Here is a 20335-nt window from a genome sequence, read left to right on the forward strand (position 1 = left end):
CCTTGCTTCTCCTCAAAGTAAAAGGCTCATTGCAGAAAGCAGTGCTCTTTCTGCCTATATTTCTTCCTCCAGAGCTTGAGCTGCTTTTCAGCTCTCCCTTTTCTTGCTTTGCCCACCCTGCCTCCAGCATGTCACCACGAAATATCCTTTTCCGGGAAACACCACATGTCCTCAGTGTTTAGAAGCATCACGTTTCTTCCAGTTAACATCCAAATAATGCTAATTCTGTTTTTCTGCCTAATTCTATTTCCGTTCCTGGTCCTGCTGATTATGAAGACATTTGTGTGTAAATACGGGTATTCTTCTCCCTTTATCATCCCAATTCCTTTAGTGATTCTGCAATCTAGCACTTGTGACATCACAATTCATCACCAGTGACTGCATTACAGATGCAGCCTGCACCAGGCAGCCTTTAAGTCAGGCAATGGTAGCGGCAGGTGCCTGATAATGGAGCAGAAAGCAGAGTATGTAGACAAAAGTGGTAGCTGCTAATCTGTGACACAGGGAATGTAAAAACTGTGGGATGCCTAAAATGTAACACCAAGAGAAGTTTGCCTAAGCAAGATGACAGAGGGTGTGGTGAAGGTGACCTTGGTTGTCCGAAACAGGCAGCCTAGTTCTTGAAAAGGCTCGTGTGCCACTGATCAACTGTTGTTTTGTCCCCCCCCAGTCTGAGCACAGAACACTTGGACTTGGTAAGCCCACTGATGAGGCTGCCTCTCTCTCTAGATCAGCTGGGCTTTGTTGCACACCTTTGGGGAAGCAGCTTTCCTGCTGCCACCAGCGCAACTGTCCCTTGCTGTGCAGAGGTGATGACAGCAGCTCTGGGCGTAACTACATGGGCTGGGAACCCTTGTTGGAGGATGGGGGCTATGAAGGCTGGGGGGATGGGGCTGGTGCTCTCACAGGTCTCCTGCCCTGGTGGGAAGTCTCTCTGGCAGCCAGGAATTGCCTTACCCGTTTTTTTTGGTCAGGGTAACTGCGAGGTAAAAGGGGAAGGGACCTCCATGAGCATGTGTATCTGACTCTACGCTGTCCTTCAGTTGGTGCATTTTTAGGAGTTTGTCTTTCTCTGTCCTAGGAGTACCACAGTGCCAGCAAATGAGCTGAGCATCCCCCTCCATTCTTCCATTTCTTCCCTGTGCCCCTCAAAAAAAAAAAAAAATTGGTAGCTGAAACATTTTTGAAAAAAAACCCTGTTTATTTGGCCTCTAGGAGTTGAGGTGGTGTTACTTGGGTCATGTTTCTCCAGATTTTTCAGCAGTGAGAGATATACTTGTCTCTTGTTGTTAACTGAGGCTGTGCTTTCAGGTTGTAGCTGAAAATAACACTGTGTCTTGCTGTTGATGAGAGTGGCAGGACTGCGACTGTGGAGTCTTTAAACAAAACAGGTTTTGTCTCAAAATATCAGGAATTTCAACTGGTGGGAGAAATTAAATGTCCTAGGTATGTCAGATAAATATGGATCTCTCATGAGGCCAGACTTGCTCATCATGAATATTGTTTTACACATGGTGTGGGCCCAGGTTGCATTTTTCCAGTCTGGATAGATGAAGCAGAGCTGGGAATGAGCCACCAGTTTGGCTGTGCTGCAACACCGTGGTGAAAGAGTACATGGCTCATGGAGCACTCTGTGTTGGAGCCTGCTCCCGGTCACATATTTTGGCTTTAGGAATAGACATGTCTGCACAAAGAGATTGATTTTTCGCTACTGTTTCTACTGGAGTAAACCTCACCTCCCACTAAAGTCAATGCTGTTACATCAGTGTAAAAATGAAAAAATAACCACCCCCGAAAAACCCACAGAAAGAAAAAAGACCACCACAAACTTGCAAAAAAAAAAGGAGGCAATGTCTTTGATGTTACATTTTCTGGAAGAAAAAATTATCTTTTTCAATCTTTTAAAATGGAAATAGTTCTGTTCACAAGCATTCACTGCCTTTTAGCAAAACTTAGAGTTAAAATAATTTTTTTTTAAATTACAGTTTTTAGTAAAACATCCTGCAGAGTGTGCAAAAAGGAAATGGCTGAAAATTTTTCTTTGCTGGTGACTGCTTTAAATTGTGTGGTGTTTTGGTCTTTGTTTACTGCACCAGAACATGCTTGCTTCTTAAAATAATGCAGAGTGGACAGACAGTCAGAGTAAGGGCATTAGTGCTGTGTCATTTTTCCAACAGATATGTGAAGATATTAGGTCTATCTGTGGATATGAAAAAATACATTATCACCTAGTGCCTCTTCAAACTAGCCAATTTATTTATATTCTTCATGGGTTAGATGTCTACTGCCAGAATTTATGGCAAACATCTGAACTAAAGGTAGTTGTAAGTTTGACAACAAAAGTGATAAAGAAGCTGTGGAGGGCAATGAAAATTGATGGGGAGAGAGAGTGATGAACAGCAAAAGCTCCATTACGATCAAGTGATGGGGTAGAAGGTGAAAGAGAAAGAGAAATGGGCTGTTTGCGGTAATTTGGGTATCTTCAAACCACCTTGTTCAGCTGCCTGTGAACATCTGCTTACTTTATTTACTGTTGCACATGGGGTAAAGTCACTGCAGTTGAGCAAAACACCTGAAGTGTCTACGCTCATATCTTTTGGTTTGTGAGATGGAATTTGTGTTGGTTTTTTCCCTCACTTTTCTCAAGAATAAGAGAAAAATACCCCCGGTGCAAACAAACCAGGGCTGTAACTGTGTAACTGTTAGGACGAAGGTCTGAAAATTAATGCTGACTTTTAACGAAAAAACCCCTCTTTCTTTAGTGGATTCTCATATGTTCAAAAAGTGATCTTGTTTTTAAGGACAGAAGAGGGGAAGGGTGGCTTTGGAGGGTAAGCATATTGCTTGATGGATGTAGGTTTTTTACTGGGAACAAAGTGCACAGGGAAGACTCGCAAGTCTGTCATTTTAACACTAGAAGGGTGCATGTGAATTGATTTCCCATGCAGTTTATAAAAAAAGGCAGTAAACGTTATGACTCCTTTACATACATCATGTTTTTACTTGCGGCTGCCTCTGAAGATAATACAGTTACTTGTGGAGGCAGCTGGTCTTTGTCAGGCATAATGTAATCAAAATCTAACCACTAATAAAAATGAAAGAAAAGGGTAAGAGAGAAAAATTTAGCAGCCTCTCATACCACTAGTGAAGTTTTTATGACTCAAAATGTCAAGAAGAGTGGATGTGATATGTAGGGAGAGTTTTTTAAAGCTTTCTTTCACCCCTGTAGCTTCTGTGACCCTACTACTGCTGCCCAATGCTGGTAGTTGGAAGAAAAATATGAACTGTGTTCTCTTTTATTTACCAGAATTAAATATGGAGAGAAAGTGAAAATACATGTTTCTGGAAAGCGAACTAGAGAAACTTCTGAACAGGGAAAACTTAAGACTGAAGAAATGACATTAGTTTTGGGAAGTTCTGCTAGCTGAAATTCTGTTAAGCTCAGAGGTCTGGGTAGTACCAGAAGAAAAGTCTCCTTTTTTTCTCATTTTGCATTTTATTTGTTTTGATTTAAAAATTGCCAGAGAGGTAAAATGTGGACAGATGCTCTCTGTCAGACGTAGTGGGAATGGGCAATGAAACTTCCGTGAGTGCTCCTCATCTGCCTCAGAATAAAGTCAGCCAGCAAATTGAAATCTTCTCCAACAAGGATTTAAATTAAATTGACTGCCTTTGCATTGGGTCAAAGCAGGAGCATTCATATAATCAATTAATGTGTCTCAGCTTTGGGGATGACAATCTCCAGTTGAGACAATAATGAACAGATGGGGCTAGTAGCTTATTAAATTGCTACCTCCATGGCATCTGTGCCATGGACTAAAATGCAGGTAGGGTCATGTTTTGCATAAATGTATTGCATGACCTTGGGGGAGTCTTTCAATTGCTTTCTGCCTCAGTTTCCCTTCTACCAGAAAGCATTTAAAGCACAAATTCTTTAGTGCCTACTTAGGAAGATGGTTCTCTCCCAGTGGCTCAGACCTATATTTGGAGTTGCTGACAGTAAAATAGTGTTGGTTAGAGGGGCAATTTTATTAATACTTTCATGCTGATGTAAACTCCTAGTTTAGATGCAGCTATATGGGCAAAAATAAAGCATGGCTTTCTGCTGGTTATTTACATTCTCTTTGGGAAGTGGTGTTTTTCCTGTGGAAATGAGGGAGTGGTATTGCCTGAATGATGTGCCAAAAATGAATGTCATCATGCTCTGCCTCAAGCTCTGAAATGACCAGAAGTGACATGGATAGATGATAGTATCTCACTAAACCTGAGGCAATAGATATCGTTGAGAGGAAGGGTGTATTAGCTAAGTTTGGCTCTGCGGCCATTCAGCTTATAGATGGGCAGCTGGCAGAGTGAGCTCGTATCTGTGCCACGTACCATGGGACGATGTATCATGGGTCTCAGCAAGAAGGCTTTGCCCATATAATCACACTTGAAAGCCTCTTCTAGCACAAACTAGGCCTGAGCAGATCTCTAACCCCAGCTGCAGTATGTTCCCAATCTCAGTTGTCTCTTTTAACTGCTATAATGTAATTGCTGCTGTTAATAATAAACTGACAGGCTGTCTTTAAATAACTGTAAGGCTGATAGACTAGTGTCGGTTGGATGCTTCAAAGTTTGACTAACAGCAGGGAGAAATAGAACAGCTCCATTCTCAAGTCTTCCTGTAGAGAAAGGCTGGCACTGGGAAGAGGCAATGGAGGGCTGACGTGTGGCATGGCAATGCCTCAGGGACTTTCTACAGAGCATTTGCTGAGTGATTTACCTGGTTTCTCTGGAAAAACACACATATTCATGCTGACAAGTGAAATTTCTGGGATGTCCTAGAAGTTCTCTTGTCTTGAAGAGGGATTTTAACAGATGTAAGTTTATGCTCTCCATATGTGTGTGGCTGGTGGCCAGCAGAGCCAGAGTGGGGGAAGAAGCCCAAATCTAACCTGCCTCTCCATTCCCCCTCCTTGGGTGAGCTGGGCCAATGCTCCAGCATTGAGGCCAACTGTCTGCAGAGACATGCAGTCAGATTAAAGAGATGCTGTAATCCTGCAGGGTGTCCTTGGGAAGCTGGAGTTTAGCCCAGGCCCCTCAGCACCTGCTGCTGGCATGGCCTGTGTTGGTTTTACCTGTTTTATCCATAAAGGAAGGATCTTGAGAGGAGACTTAGGCAGAAGGATGGGACCCATGGGATCACCGAGGGCAGTAGCAGAGCAAAGACACCAGCAGAGGCAGAGTGGAGGAGTGCATGGGGAAAGATGCTGCCACCTGTATTTTAACACTCAGCAGATCTCTGACAGGCAAAATCTACCCACTCAAGGGGATTATTATGAAGGGAGGGCATCCAAATCTGGCATGTTTCCAAGGCTGGGACATAATGTTTTCCTTTCAAAGCTTCGGTGGGGGATTGTTGTTTACCCCCAATGCTGCCAGTTCTAGTGTGCTTCTGCAGACTGGGTTTTGTAACAGAAAGGCTGGCAGCATCAGCATGCAGATGCAGTGCTCTGATATTCAGTGGGCTCCCCTGTCAAATGAGAGGGGACAAACAAGATAATGAGCCAAGGAGAGAGAAGCCTGGCACGGGTATAAGCTGTAAAAGAGCTCAAGTGTTATCTATGTATTTTGACCCTAGTAGCTAACTATTTTTTGGATGATCTGGCATGTTTATATGAGGACAAAATGAGTTTCTAGCCAGGGTGGACATTTAAAGTAATTTTTGAATCCTTTTCAAAGCTACATTAATATCTGCAATTATAGGTAACTACAGTGCACTTGACCTGGCGTGCCAGTGTCACCGGGCTAAGCTGAATGAATCAAAAAACTTTTTATCACAGACTCTGACTCTGCTTTGGCTACAGACATGGGGGATGAGCAGAAAAAATCTTCTACCTGCACCAGGCAACAAAGTCCATGAAGCTATGTAATATATGTTTCTCTTAAAATTATTTCTGTTTGCTTGTAAACGTCTTTAATACTTAAATGAGATTAAGGCATTTCCGTTGTATTTAAACCATTAAATAAAATGATGGTTTCCAGCGATGAAGACAATTAAGCATGCAGGATTTAATGAAACTTGATAGAGCCTCGGCTGCTGTCCTCCTATTAGTGTGCACAGCTGCGCATGTGTGTCAGCGTTTGCAGGTTAAAGAAGCAATTAATCTGAGCAGAGTGAACGTGAAACTCTTACTTAAGCACACAGACAGATTGTGAGCCTCAGTCTCTGACTTTTTTGTTAAGGTCACAACTCAAATTGCAACCAGCTTTGTAAGTCTGTTCTTCTCAAATTCCACATTTCTAATCAAATATAAGAGCTGACATTGGTGAATTACACCCTGGTGGCATAAATCCACATTGCCAGCGATTTATGCACCTCGTGTTAACTGACATAGTGATTCATATCTGCTACGATTAGTATCTGAATGGCTTTATAGATCTTGATATAGTTTCCGTGGGGTTAGATTACTAAAACAACAAAATGTCAAGGAGTAACATTTAATATTTTTGCTCATGAACAAGCCTCGTGTGTTTGGACAGGCTCACGAAGGCTCTCAAGCGTGTGGCACAAACAGCACTAATACCTACAGCAGTTAGTGCCCATTGCACTTCAGGGCTAGGAGATTCGCGGGGTATGTTTGCAGGCTCCATGCCTCCTGCTGTGCAAACAGGAGCTGCAAGGTCCTTTGAACAGCCTTGTGCTCTGTGTGAGGTGGGAAGGAAGAGGGACAGGGAGTTGTCTGTTTGATTTCATTCTGAAAATCGTATGTTAAAAACGGTCCTATCGATAATCTGCTGAATGTACTGACATTCAGAAAGAACGGAGAAAGGAGGTTAATAAATCACCCAATATCCACTTTAGTCTGCTTTTCAATTTTCATTTCTCAGAAACACAAATTGCAGCTGTTCTTTAAGGTGTCTGATCTATCCTCTCAAGAAGCCAATTTAATTTTTAATTTCCTCTGATGAGACTCAGAAGATGCTGGATAAAATATGAGGTGAGTTCTTTTATTTTTTTTTTTTTTTTTTGAGGCAGCTTTCTGTGTGTAACACATCATGGTTTGCTTTTTTGCTGCCAAGGAAAGTGCTCATCTCTTAAAGCATTCTTGATGGAAGAGTTGTCAGTGAGGAGTGTAAAGCTCCAGATTCCTCTCTAGCAGGGGTAAAGAAAATATAATCAGTAAAATGGGTGATCAAAGCAGGTGCAAGACTTGAAATTAATCAAAACACTTTGAAAGGGAAAGAAATAGTAAAAAGACCTGAGCTGCAAAGGTTCTTAGTGGAGTATTTCCTGCCCCCAGCTAAGCTGGAGTTCCAGATCAGATCTGATTCCCAGTGCACTCCTATAATAATAAAAAAGGTATTTTATTAAAATATTAGCAACTGGGAAGGAACTCTGCAAAATGCTGTAAGAAAAACCTTTCTGCATAAATAGGATTATGTGGAAGTTTTCAATATGGTAATTTAGTTTGGGATTTTTATTATTTTTTTTCAATTACTATGGGACTTTGAAGCCAGGGATGTAAACAGAGAAGTCAAATTTTTGGACCCAGCTGCTGCATTACACATCACCAGTTATTGCTGTCATGCAAAATTGTCCTGTCTGTAGTAATAACAAGGAATTAGAAAAGCAAAATGAGAATCTCTCTACATGACAAAAAAAGGACATTAATTCCCAATAACATATTACAAAAAATGAGGAGGAATCTGATGGCAGCTTATATAATTTCCCCCTTCTTGTGCAGAACTTAATGTATGGTGCAGAGTACTGATGTTATTATATAGTTTAGTAATAGAATTGACTTTACAAAAAGCCTGTGTTTGACCTTCTTGTAGTTTATTAATTATCTGTACAAATAGTTCTTACTAAAAATGTGTTTACTTGAAACTATCTGAGCAGGATTTGAGAATGTATTTCTATTAATGGGTTGTCCAGGAACTATTTGCTTAGTCTTTTCCCTGTCCAGGCATCTTCCTATTCTTGGACTGGTGTTTGCCAGTAAAGAGACCTGCTGCTGTTTCCCCTCTCGGATGGGAGGACTGGCATTTCCTTTAACAATAAGCATGTCTAAAATGGCCACCCAGGCCCTTTCTGGGCAAACCTCCCAAGACATGTTCTTGGACAAGTTTCTCACCCTTTCTCTTGCCAGGAATGGTCTTGTGAGTGCAAGGTGTCTCTTTTTTGCTTTGAAAGGACCTGTAAAGGGTAAGTTTGACAGTATAAAATCTGGGGCTTTTATTTAGCCAAACGGTACTGCAGAGCCTAAATTTTGTCTGTAACATGTGTCTTGTCCTCTTCCAGCTCTGGATGGTGGGAAAGTTCACATCAGAACCAAGAAGCAACATGTTGCTAGTGACCCTCTATTACTTGCTCTTTGCCAATTCTTGCTACTGTTCCTTTTTATGCTTCTTTTCATATAAAGGGTAATTTTGGCAGTGAGACCAAAAGTTTTCAAAGTCATTTTCAGAGCAGATGAGAGTGACCAATCTTCTTGTGCTCAGGTTGAAACATAAAATTTGCTACTTTGACTTATTCTACCTGCAGACCACCATTAATTGTAGAGCAGAAGGTGAAAAGGAGGAAAAAATATAAAAGAGGTGAGGAAATATAAAAAAGTAGAGAGGACAGGGAAAGAGTATGAAGAGGAAAGGGGGATGAGGAAATAAACTTAACTGTGCAGATCAGCGGAATAATACTTCTGAATGCCTTAGGGGAAGAATTAGTGATGAAAATGTGCCCGTTGTGATTTTTTTTTTGTTACTACTACTGGGAAGGCTCCAGAAACCACCCAACGAGAGATGCTGTAAAAGAAGCTATTTCTTCCTGAGAGCTCTTGAAGGGAAATGTGCATTACTTGTTTTAGCACAGATATGCGGGGTGGCATACATTCATGGAGAGCTGTAGATAACCACTGGAAATGAGATAATACTTTTCTAGCTGCTGGTGGTACCTAATCATCCTCTCTCATCAGTCTTGTATCTTTTTAAAACAGATTTGCCCTCTGAAGTGCCTGGAGTGGGGTAATTTAAATTTCCAGGCAAAGTGGTAATTAAATTTCCAGGTAATTAAATTTCCAGGCAAAGTGAAGCCTGGAAGGGAAGGGAAAACAGTGAGATGCTTACCTCCTTGCAATCAATGGGACTTGCCCATTTTCCCAGGGGGAGTCTAGTGTGGCACTTAATCTAAACCAGGTTTGCTAGGCTGGTGACTTGACTACAGCTATACTGACCTGTGCCTTTTGGACTAGCTTGCCATGAGGTCCTCAGTGTTGTGTGTGACAAAAATTTACACAAAGGTCTTGAGTGAGCCTGGTTAGCCTGAATGATCTGATTTTATGGTCATGCTATCAAGTCAATCTTCCAGTGCTTAGAATTTGATTCTGTGTTTGTTACACTGTAATAGGAGCAAGTTGTGGGAAGGTAAGGCTTCAGCTGCAGAATTGATGACATTTGACCCTGTAACTCTGTGCTTAGTTGAGTCATATGCTTCTGTACATAGTGAACAGGACAAATATATTGAAATGCAACCGTGGCAGTTTCGAGGCCAGAATGGCCACAAGTCTGGCATGGGGTCAAGCATTTGAAGTTGAATATAATCAGTGAAGAATATAGATCGAGAGTATGACTTTTCATACAATGGCAACTCTCCATTGGCAGGAAAAGTCAGGAGGGAGAAAGAGGCAGAACATGTCAGTGAGATGTCTGGTTAACCACACAAGCGTACGTGGGGTTTGGATGTGTATGGGAAAGAAATTAAATTCAGTGCCCCAAAAATTGGAGCAACTGCTGTAGAAAGTTTTGTAGCAAGTGCCACAAGAGGCAGGGTATTGTGTTTCACTATTCATTTCCTCTCTTCCTTACTGGGACTGCCAATTAGATCCAGCTCTGGTGGTGGCTTTTTGACACTTTTGCTCACTGGGAAATGGACTCAGACTAGTATTTCATTGCATTGAGGTTTTTAAACAACATCAGAGAGAAATGACTTTTAGCTACTCTGAACTGGATGTGAGCCAACACTATCTGCAGAAATTGAGAAAGGGTCTTGGTTTGAAACGACTATTTCCTCATGTGTCACAGGTCTTCTGGAAGTATACTGGGCACTCTCGTTTGCCTGTATCTAGTGGGAGTGTGTGCACCTCAGAAAATTTTAGGTACTGTCTCTACACTTTCAGCATTCATAGACAAAGCCTACTAGAGAGGAAAAGGAAAATCAGAGGGGGAAAGGATGTGAGATTTTAAGTGCAAAGAGTTTTGCATCCGATTCCCCCTGAAAATGAACTAAGTGTATCTTAATGTCCTTTCTAGCTTGTGAATTTGAGCTCTGATCCTCACAAAAATAACACTGCAGTTGAGACTTGAGCCAAGTGCCTTTTCTGGACATAAGCTGATGCTTTACATAACTATCATATACTTATTGGTATTTGCTATGTTTATGTATATATATTTTACAATGTCTGTGCTTTCTGATGGTTGTAGTTGCTGCAATATATTGTAGCTAGTCTTAGGGTGGGATGTTCTTCATAGAAACATAAACAGTTTGGGTTGAAAGGGACATTAAAGATCATCTGGTTCTATCCTCCTACCATGGGCAGGACACCTTTCACTGGACCAGATTGCTAAAAGTCCCATACGACGTGATCTCAAACTCAGGGGTATTTGTCTTAAAGACTTCCTCTCGCAGTTTTCCAGTTCCTTATCTAGCTATTTTTCTTGTATAATTTAAATCTGATTGCTTTTGTCTGATCTCCTGCAGACATGGAGAACTGACCACTCCTTTCTTTGCTGTCTTCATGAACTCAAGGCTGCTGTCACCTCTTCGTCCTCTACCCCTAAGTATTTTCTTTCTAAGGGAAAACAGCTAGTGACCTGCAGTTTTCGAGATCACTTGTGGTGTTCTCCTGTGTTGTGCCCGGTTGGTCTCTTATTTGCCTCAGGCCATTGCTTTCCAGCAGTGTATACAGGAGTCTGACAGAAACTGAAGAAAAAATTATGTCACTGTGCTTATATATCTTTGTATACTGTACACCTTTCTTGTGCCAGACAAACACCATGGGCTCACGCTGTGCTTGTGAGCTGCGTGAGCCCCAGTCCACACTCTGCTGAGCTGCCACCCAGCAGCTCCTCCCAGCTGATGTCCTCCTGCCTCTGTGTCATGCTTTGTGTGTTTGTTCTCTTTTGGAGCATTTCTTCCACTTGCCAGGATGAATCTGGACTCTCCTCTGCCACGCTGGCTCCCTGCTTGGGGGATGATGCGTGGTGGCCATGCATCAAGGGCCAGCTCTGCTTTGGGAAGGCAGGGAGGCATAGCTGATTTTTTTCAGCTGATATGCATGTATGCACACACACACCAGGCTGGTTTCAGAACTCCTGCATTTATATGCGGACTCAGTAACGGAATTTCTGCCAAACTACGAACCTCTTCTATTTACATTTTTATAATATATCTATGTGAGCTTCCCTCATTGCTCTATTGAGGAAGGTATATTAGTGAAATTTTGTTTTTAAATTTCTGTCTTTTTCAAACTTTGCTTTTCAAAAATTTCTAGCAGGTGTAATGGAGTAGACATAGCAAATGATGCCAAGACCAAGAGAGAGGAGTTGATAGTGTGTGTGAAGAGAAAGGGCTTAGATACAGCTGTCTGTGTGCTGATTAACAGGGATTTGGGGACACAGTAAATAATATTGCTATTTGCTCAGCTTATAAACAAACACACTTTAAATTTAAATTTCTCACCTTTTTACATATTTTTTAAAGTTTTTCAGCTGTGGCAAATGAGCTAAAATGATGCCTGTCACCAAAGGGATATAGCTCCAGCCTTGGCTGAGGTGGGGAGAGCTGTCCTTGGCAGTGGTTGTTTATACCAGTGCCTCCACCCCTTGTGAGTGTTGATATGCACCAAATAAAAGAGCTAAAAATCTGTGCATGGGTTTACACGGTATCCTCCTGAGTAGCTTGTGAGTCCTCCAGCAGCCACAGTTCATGAGAAGCCAGTGGAGCCTATCTGTATCGGCTGGGAGTGTCAACAGAGATGGTTTGCAAACAGGAGTAGATGTTTGGCCCCCACTCCCTTCTATCGTCCCATAGCAGGAAAGATACAAGCTTTATACATGGGATTGCCCATGGCTTTGGGAAAGTTATACTCTATGTCTGTAAAATAAATCCATGTGCTCTCTGGAACTGCTTATTTTGGTGTCTACTTAGGAGATGGCGTATTCTTGATAAGCACATCTCCATCCACAGTTATGTGACATCCAAACCTTCCCACAGTGCTATGGTTCTGGATCAGGGTTGGACATTGGGTCTGGCCTGAGAAATAACATGAATTTACTATGGATGATTCATCCATAGGGAAATTCTTTAGGCTCTTTGCTCTTTTTACAGCAGTCAGGTCTGAAAATTAGACATGATCTCTCCTAAAGCTTATTTTGACTCTCATGAGGGCTGCAGTAGAATGACAAACAGCATGCTGCTTTCTTTATTGTTTCAGTTCAAGGACTATCTACAAAGAGTCACAGCCTTGTGCTCAGCATTACACAAAATTATTCATTTCCTAGCTATACAGAAGAGTCATTGAATTGCAGATGATTAACATATGTTATGTTTTCTTTTCTAATGCCTTCCCGTCTTTTTGTGGTACACCTTAGTAAATGGCATCAGAACACTTTGCTTTCAAGAGGCTGCCTCCCTCAGAAACCCATTATCAAGGCTATTTCAGAAAAGTTGCTCTTCCTTGGTACATCTGGCAGACTGGCTCTAGAATCCACATAATTGCTGTAGCAACCTGACCTCTGCTAGTCAATGTATTCTAGCTCCTAGCTATATTCAAAGACTGTTTTTAAAGGAATCCTCTCCGAGGTAAATGCAGGCCTTTTCACTCTGAGCAGTTTTGCTAGGATAAAGAACCCCTTAACACTTTTCCTTTACAGATGCTTCAGTTTTTTATAATCAAATCTGGCTGCCACACTTGATCATGGTCAGCAGCATAGAGATTTTATCAGTCTCTGTTTGATATACAGGTACCACTGCTGATTAGCACAGAGCTGAGATAGGTTGTGTACACCAAACTGTCATGTAAACTCCCAAATTATTCTTTGTCTGGTTTCTGGCTTGTTTTAGAGACAAGTACAGTGGTGTTTTGTGTTCAGAGTTTTGTTCTGAGATTGAGGCAAAGACTAACTCAAGGCATTCAGTACTGCGGAATTTTAGGAATTTTCTGGTATTTTACAATGTTAATTGCCTAATCATCAGAACAGCAAATGTCATCTCATATAAAAGAATAGATGATAGAGCCAGAAGGAACTGTTGTGATCATTTTTGTCTGACTTACTGCATTACACAGGCCAGAGGAATTTTTATAAGAACTGGAACAAGACTTCAAAGGCGACAAAAAATCTGATCTTGATTTAATCACCAAATACAGAGAATCAGCCAGAATGCTTGGTAAATTTTCCAGCAGCTAATTGCTGCCATTGTTAAACAACTAATTGCACTGCACTTCATTTCTCTTCTGTCCTCTTTCAAATTGGGTCATTTGACCTTGTTGCACTCTTGTCTGATGACAAGCACTTTAATTACATTGTGTTCCCTGTCTTGGACCCTAAAAATTGTGATCAAGTTTCTTCCTTAACTTTCTTCTTGGGAAAATAACCAGTAGACTCCTGAAGTCTCCTTTTCTTAGCTATTCACAGATGTTCATCCAGTTCTGGGCTCCACAGCACAAGAGACAGATGGAGCTACTGGAGCAAGTCCAGCAAAGAGCCACCAAAATGAATAAGCTGCTGGAGCACTTTTCGTATGAGGAAAGGCTGAAAGAACTGGACCTGTTGAACTCCGAGAAGAGAAGGCTTTGGGAAGAACTTATCAGTTAGTACAAATACCTGAAGGGAGGGTGCAAAAAGGACAGAACCAGGCTCTTAGTGGTGTCCAGTGACAAGATGAGAGGCAAAGGGCACAATCAGAAACACGGGAGGCTCCCTCTGAGCATTAGGAAACACATTTTTCCTGTGAAGCTAACTGAGCACCGGCACAGGTTGCCCAGAAAGGTGGTGGAGTCTCCTTCCTTGGGGATATTCAGAACCTGTCTGAATGTGGTCCTGGGTAACTGGCTGTAGGTGGCCCTGCTTGAGTGGGGCAGGGGATGGACCAGAAGAGTTCCAGAGGTCCCTTCCAGTCTCAACCCCTCTGTGATTCAGTGATTCAGAGTCTTTCTTACATGTCAGACAGCAAGATTTAGCTACAGTATTTTGGTAGAAGGTGCATCAGGGCTAAATACCAAATGCACAGTGAATACTACACCAGATATAGGAAATGAAGGCAAAGCTGAGCCACAGAAGAAGTTAGTGTCAGAGCCAGGATATGACCTGCTGCACTGCTCCTTGCTCTGGCCACACTGCGTGTGCACAGGTCTTCATTTCTTAGAAAAGTAAGACCTACCCATTTCAAGGATTTTGGCTAGAGAATTTCAAAGTGTTTTATCTATATATTTCCAAGTGGGTGAGAATCTGAAGCAGAGAAAGATGGTGCAGCTTACATGACGTCACCCAGCAGCGCAGCCAAATAGTTGGCTACACAACTTGGCTTTTTAAAACACCAGAAGCAAAGATTCATCCATTCCCCCTTGCCGCCATGCAGGAGCAGGCTTGCTGAATAGCAAACTCCATTTGCAGAAGTACTTTTGAGTTGAGTTGAAACCAAACTGGGTGTGGAGAATTTCCTCCAAACTCTAAGAACAGTGATGGTAAATAGAAGTAAAAGAACCTTAAAGGGATTTAGGGTTACCGAGGTACTTTTTTGTGCCTGTCAGTTTATTGTGCTGCAGGTCACTTTTTAGCTAGGTCAGTGGTTTGAGGCTATCTAGTCAAATGAGTGGCAAATTTTTGCTCTGAATGCAATGCTTCAACAAAGCTCCACAGATTTATGCTAATATAAACCTCTTGGAAATTGTGCTTTCTCGGCAGACCTAACAGAGGTTATGAACAGTACTTCTGAAATCAGCATTTAAATAACATTTCAAAACCACTAGAAACCTCATTATCCTGAATATATCACTTTAGTGGTCATACAAGTAGTGAAAACACTGTGAAACAAATGTGTGACTTGTAAATGGGAAAGAACAACAGTACTGCCTAAATACTTTGTTGCTAAACATCTAATTGACCACTAGGTACCTTTACAGATCAGTGCATTTGCTGAAACTTGGTAAGGTAAGAGCAATCCAGAGATAAATATCTGTCCTATTGTATGGGGCTTTCTTTCTGAACTTCAACAGGTTCAGCCTTTAATAAAGCCTTTAACAATGCAAATAACGATGTCTTGCAGTAATCCAGGTTTATGTAGGAATGTAGAGCAAAATCTGTAACCGTCATTAAAAGAAGTTGCGTTTTTGCATTTTTCCATTTTATTTCTGGAAATGTAACTCTCAGTCCCTACAAGACTGGAGTTTATGTTTTTAGGTACATGTGCATATGTGGCTTTCCCAAATCCCCCCTTACTGCAGGTATACCAATCTACTAGAAAAACTATTCTTCTTATGCATGTTTTTAGTTACCATTTTCTGCCTATTCTTCATGAAAAAGCAGAAGTGTGAGAGGCTGTAGCCTGACCTGGGGCAGGGAAGGGACCTGTAACCTCTCTTCCTCATGAGCCTTGGATGTCTCCTTGGTAAGGAGAGATCTTGAACTCTATGGTAGGGATGTGGCTATGTCTCTGGAGGTCTCCACCATCATCTCCCCATCTTCATCATGCAATGGCATTGTACTAGTTCATCTGCCATCTATGAAACCCGTTCCTGGAAATAGGAACACATGGTTCTTCAGTGGAACTAATAATGCTCCTTAATGGTGTGCACCCCCACGTCTGCCAGGTACAGATGTTTGCTGGATGGCATTGTGCAGGTAACAATATAGGCAGGGTATAAAGCAACAATCTGGTCCTTTAAACCTGTGGAATTGTGGAGCTAAGGTGTGAAGTGGGCTGAAAATTGCACTGAGGTTGCTGAAGCTCAGGTACACTTTCTATTCTCCCAGTGTGTCTTGGGCAGACACCAAGAAGCTGGCAGGGATGATGGTTTTTGCAGTGCTCTTGGTCAGTGAAGTACTTTACCTCTGAACACATCACTGCCAGTGACACAGGGCTCCTTGCCTGAGTGAAACCATGTCTGCCTCTGGGTGATCATACACCCCATGCTTTAGTGAGGTGTCTCCCACTTGTCCTCCTCACTTCTTTGAAAAGACATTTCCACATTTTGTAATTGACATTTGCTGTGACATTTTCTTCTTTTTCAAGGTCAGCTGGTGACCTTTGACCTATCCCTTCCTACCTACCTCAGTGACTCTGTGGCATCAGGGAAAACAGATTCACTGAGAAGCCATTCTCTGAAGTGAGTGAGCTCCCACAGACTTGGTAAAAGTGTTTAGATCTTATTTATTACCATTTTTATTTCTTTACCCTCCCCCTGGGTGTTTTATTAATTCTTTGTTTTGCCTGTCTCATTTAGCAACATTTCTATAGGTTGCATTTTTGGGGGATTTTTTTTTGGCCTTCTGTGTAAAGCAGTGTGATTCACACTGTATTTTTCTGCTCAGTGATCTCTCCTGGTTCCTCACCCCATGTTCTCCACTGATCAGACCCATTGGTGATTAGATGCTCAGAAGAAGTGATTGCAGAGCCTTTGACACCTTGCATCCCCTGCTGCCTGGATTTCAAAGAAGTAATCATTCCCAGGGACCCACCACTGACCCTTTGCTCAAGCTTTTGTCATTCACCTTTTGCTGTCTCTTTTCTTAAAGAGCTTGAAGTATCTTGATTCTTTTGCTAGGGGAAAAAGGACACATGCACTGAAATCATAATGACTTTACCATAATTTCAGAGTACTTTCCCCTGAAATGATATCAGATAGTACCTCTGTATCACATCTCTAACACCTTTTGAAGTGAAATCTTCAGCTCCTATTCGGAACTTCAGCTCCCTTTTGTTCGCTCAAAGCCAAGGGGACTGTCAGTGAGATGGAGAGGTGGTTCAGTTCAATACCTGCCCTTTTTTAACTCCTTGTGCCCTGGGAGCAGCAAGTGGAGGGGCCTCATTGTCAGGCAATGTGACTCATTCCGAAACTTCAGCAGGATTTCAAAAGGACTTGAGTGCAGACAATGAAGCTGTTTACAGTGGTATCTGTGAATAAATGAAACACAAAACTGAGAAGGACATCTGAGCCCTCAGCCAAACTGACTTGGAGATCACGAGGAAACTTTTTTCCTGGGGCTTACTGTATGATTTCTTGAACTGAATTGTCTGACCGTGGCCAAGTCTGCTCTTTGGAGTCAATGTCGTCTGAGTTGCAGATAATATCTAGTGTCTTAAAGACTGACAAGATACTTTTACACATTTTGCACATTTTATTTGAATTCTTATGAACGATAAAAAGGCAGTTAAGACTAAATAAACATATTAGTGCTATTTAGATTATTTAAATGGCCATGCTTTCTCTAGAGAATTAAAACTGTACATCAAAAATCCTAAAGGCTATATTAAATCAATTGCGAACACAGAGAAAATTGACTTTGAACAGTATAAAAATGAAAAGTCCTATGACTCTTCTCAAAGCCCCTTGATATGTCTTTAATGAATCCTTAGGAAAAAAAAAAGAGCTGAAAATTTACTTCCAAAAGCATATTGTGCTTTTTTAATTTCATTTTTTCCTCAATAAATGATAAATTTGAAATATTTCCTTTGGGTTTCACTGTAAATAGATGAAGTAATGATGTTGTATTTATTTTTATTTTTAGACATCTCAGAGAAATGTGACTTCGGGATTATCTCAAATGCCCTGGAAACACAAGTAGCAAAAATCTTCCAGACGAAGAAGCCTGCATGGAATATGTTAATATATGGTAAGCAAAACTTGGGTGCTGAGTCCTATGAAAAGTGTAAGAAAAAAAAATTCTGTTGCTTTGGTGACAACATGCATGCTTACATTTTAATTCTAGGGCTAGCTGTACTATTTTTAATGAATTTAGACTCCTTTTGTCTTTTTTACTCCCTCTTCTTCAAAATGTGGTATTTGTGCCTTCATTATTTGTAATTGTGCTGGGAATCATTTGTCTAAAAAACTGCAGCTGCTGGATTTGCTGTAAATCAAATACTGTCTGCTGGGGTTTTTCTTCCTGATCACCTGAGTTATGTGGTGTTATTCCTTTTCTTTAGTTGAATGAAAAACTTTATAAACTGATGACTAACTAACTTAAGCTTCAGACAAATCTCATGTTTGAGGTATAAATGTACATAGATCAGAACAGATATGGGCAGCTGTACAATTGTGTCTGCTGAATAATATGGGAGTCGAAGTCAACTAATGCATTTATATGGACATGATTTTATGTAAAGACTCCTTTACCTACATAGAGAGCTTATTGCAAAAGGCTTCTTGGCCTATTTGGGTCACTAATAGTTTCATCAGATGTGTATATAGAGAGTTTTATACAGTTTGCACTGCTAGATAACCATATGTCTATTAATTAACTATATACTTCCTTAGCTACCTTCTCTAGTTTATTTGGTTGCTTTGGGGGTTTTTATTATGTTTTGTTGTTGTGTGTTTTTTTGTGTGTTTGATTGTTTTTTAAAAAGGGATTTTTGCGTACTCTAGAAATCCTCAGAAATTTAGAACACAGGAAGCCCAAGTTGTGTTGCTCAAAGCTCAGCCAAGGCCCTGCCTTGCAGGGAGATGAAGGATGTCTTGGCAGTCCCGTGGCCTTATCTGTATACTGGGTCTGACTGAGGCAAAGACTGAAAGTGGGTTGGTCAAGCTAGGATAAGGTTGTGCCCAGCCTTGGAAGAAACACTGCCATGAAATCTCTCTCTTGTAATGTCTTGGCTTTATCAGTCCTTGTGAAAAATCAAATGGATTGTGTTCAAGTCTAATAATAGGCAAGAAGGGCTGCTAATCTTAACTCAGTTCAGGTATCACAGAGGTTTAAGGATCCACCTTCTGTAAACCAGACAGCATTGTGCCTGGGGATTCTGCTGTAAGGTACCCCCTGCTGTAGGGGTACAGGGAAACTTATGGGAGAGTCACAGCCATGCTCACAGAGCTTCTGTAAACTCAGTTGCAGTTAAGAGGGAGATGAACTCAATGGTGGATTGGGCTATAGTCTAGCAATCTAGGTACCTAAACTCCCTAGCTTTCTGCTATGAACACTGTGTGCATCTTTTTTATCGAATTGCTTAATCTTTCCAGGTGCAGATTGGGCGTACTAGTGATTATGTGCTTGTCAGGGATGCTGTGAAGAAGAGGCTCGTCAAAAACCAGGCAAAGGCTTTGAAACAATGAGTGTGTGGAGATTGCACAGCTTGCAGCCAAGGAGCAGCAATGGGATGTAGGAGAAAATGAAGGCTTTAATTCTGAGTCTTGTAATCATTGGGAAGTTGGTCTACAAAAGAGAATAGCTTTTACTTCTTGTGCAGTTCATGCCATTCTGAGGGTCACATCACCTGTCTTGACAGAAAGGGTGGAATTATGTATTTGGTTATGGGGAAAACCATGTAAGGTTTCACTCCTTTTTGGATTCACCAGTGTTTATTTACACACACCTAGTGTGCCATATTGTGCTTGCCTATAGAAGAGCCTTCATCAACTCACTGGTGTAGTGGTGTGGTGGTCTCAGGATACACCAGGATTTTATAACTAATGGTGCAATAAGTACTGAAATTGTGAACCTGGAGGTATTTTCCAAGGGGCACAGGAACCTATAGGCTCTGGTCCTACAGTGCTGAGCTGGTACACACAGAGCTGGGCCCACAGGACACCCTGGGAACTGCACATTCTCCTCTATTACGCTGTGCCACAACCTGGGCAACACGGGTGTCTTGTTTGTTTGACACCTGGCCTCAGAGGAGGAGAAAGCCATGTGCATCTGTATGGAGCAGCAGCAAATTTTGGCACAAGAGCAGAGCAAAGACTCATATCCACACTTCTGAAGCCATAGAGGGGTGTTCTAATTGCTGTTTCTCATGTTATATACACATCTGTATTTGTTAAATATGTGACACAGAAATGAAGAGGCAGAAGAACAGAAAGTAAATACTTGGAGGTATTTCTCAGGGTTTTTGAAGACCTGTGAAGGGACTTGAAATATCATGCTTTTGTGCTTGCACACAGGCACAAATCATGGTGTTGCCTCAGGCTGAGCAGGAAGTGAGACCAGAGTTGTGTAAGCCTGATGAAAGGCAGAGCTCTCAGCTGGAAGTCACTATTCACTGGGTGGTTCTGGGACAGGCACACAGTAATGCATTGAAATGTAAGATGGATTATACAATGATTTGAATTTGACAGAGTTCAGATGGAAATGGAGAGAA

At 41.5% G+C, this 20335-nt stretch overlaps 1 long non-coding RNA gene across 2 annotated transcripts; it reads left to right on the top strand.

The window, feature by feature from the left end:
• Positions 1–388: 388 nt before the first annotated feature.
• On the top strand, positions 389–19391 carry LOC108505122. Of its 2 annotated transcripts, none has more exons than XR_001877392.1 (5): positions 389–464; positions 5826–5911; positions 6874–6983; positions 17767–17871; positions 19218–19391. It is a non-coding gene; the product is annotated as an uncharacterized LOC108505122 (long non-coding RNA). The 2 variants fall into 2 exon arrangements; XR_001877393.1 differs by lacking the exons at positions 17767–17871; positions 19218–19391 and adding exons at positions 8136–8191; positions 8288–8356.
• Positions 19392–20335: the final 944 nt, after the last annotated feature.

The sequence above is a fragment of the Lepidothrix coronata genome, unplaced genomic scaffold, assembly GCF_001604755.1.
Source record: "Lepidothrix coronata isolate B3197 unplaced genomic scaffold, Lepidothrix_coronata-1.0 Scaffold184, whole genome shotgun sequence".
Classification (NCBI taxonomy): domain Eukaryota; kingdom Metazoa; phylum Chordata; class Aves; order Passeriformes; family Pipridae; genus Lepidothrix; species Lepidothrix coronata.